General features: G+C 33.8%; 1 protein-coding gene across 1 annotated transcript in view; it reads left to right on the top strand.

Moving 5' to 3' along the window:
- LOC114629152 (ubiquitin-conjugating enzyme E2 variant 2-like) overlaps positions 1 to 1,711 on the top strand; it is a 59,243-nt gene that overhangs the window by 10,444 nt on the left and 47,088 nt on the right. The window lies entirely within an intron of this gene.

Raw genomic sequence — 1,711 nt, forward strand, 5'->3', positions numbered from 1 at the left:
TTAGCAAAAATTTTTAACAAATGTTTTATAAAAATATCACTTACATTGACAACAAAATTTCCAGAAGTTGATGTAATAAAATAGGTAAACACCTTATATAATAGCAAACAAATTTTATTTTAAAAATTAATAAAGCTCTAAATAATTGAAAAGTAAATACATTCACAAAAAAACTTTGAAATTATAAAAACTTCTTTCAAACTGATCTTTTAAAATTCTGATAAAATTGCTATTTGTGAAATTTTATAAGAGATCTAAAGTTGATGTAAAAAGCAACAGATAAAAAATAATCAAGATTACCTCCAAGAAGTTGAAAGGAACTCCTTATTACTGAAGACACCATGTACTCTGGACATGGGACTCAGGAGATTCAAGCTCCAAATCTGACCTGAAAGCCTCGTGTCCAAGGACTGATATTTTGTAGAACCAGAAGATGTTGCCAGGGGAAGGAAACAGTAAGTAGTTCTGCCAAACTGTGATGCATACGATCCACAGCAATGATCAGGACGGGAAAGTATCACAAAAGTGCAACAGTGGCACTCGCACCTTGGCAGTAACCTACTGGCTACTACTTGGCTGTCTAATTAGACTTAAGGCTAACTCCATGGAAGCAAAATTATGTCTGATACTGGAAAACTAACCAAGTACCTGAGAAGAGTGAAGTCATAGATCTTAGAGGACAACCACTCCTGCCACTTTATCAGACCAGCACAATTCCTGCCTGAATTCTAAATATATCTTCATGTATATGTCATCATGTATATCATACATATATATGCATGCATCTTTATGCCCATAGATAAAGATCATTATCACTCCTAATCAAAGAAGCTTCCCTTTGCAGTAGATGAAGATGGTTATAGAAAACCACAACTGGTCAAAATATAGAGAATGTTGGATACCTGGCTCCAGTTGATAAATTGATAGCACAACTTCTGAACTTAAGCCTCAGGAAGCATAAAAGAGGAAGAAGAAAGAAGAGCCAGAATTCACAGGAAGCCTGCTGTGAGACTGTGTCTCCTGGAAATGATAGGGAAGCTTCATCCATGCTACCTCAACAATATGGCTGCCTCAACAAAAACCAAGCAATGACAACACTAATATATATACAAAGATGGGAATGGGGAAATCTCACAGTACTACAACCCTAAACAAAGAACCACAAGCAACTAACAATTGCTGAGAGAGGAAGAATGAATCTTCCCCAGGGATGAACTACTTAATTGGTTATCCAACATCAAGTGGTCAGCCCTAAAATTATACACATACAAGCAATACTAAACAGACACATTAGGTTGTATTTATGTATTTGTGTGAATGTGTTACATCATCATCAAAAGGAAAGCATGAATTTGAGAGGGAGAAAGGAGGAGTTTGGGAAGAGTTGGAAGGAGGAAAGGGAAGATAAGTTTATTTAATTATATTTTAGTCAAAACTTAAATATATTGAGAAAACATTTATAATAAATGAACAAACATTAAAAACAGTCAAGAAATGCCTTTAAAACAGATACATTGTCAGACATCACCATTACAAAAAGAAAATAGGACCCTGAGAGTAAAAGAATTTCTTTAAACTACAAATCACAAAAGAAAAGGTCAATGTATTTGTCTAATTTTAAAAATGGTACCTTTTGTTCACATAAAGTTTCATTAATGAAATAGAAGTAAAATGTAAAAACTGAAATAAAAATTGCAGCATAGAGAACTGA

Source organism: Grammomys surdaster, unplaced genomic scaffold (assembly GCF_004785775.1).
Source record: "Grammomys surdaster isolate TR1022 unplaced genomic scaffold, NIH_TR_1.0 278, whole genome shotgun sequence".
Taxonomy (NCBI): Eukaryota; Metazoa; Chordata; class Mammalia; order Rodentia; family Muridae; genus Grammomys; species Grammomys surdaster.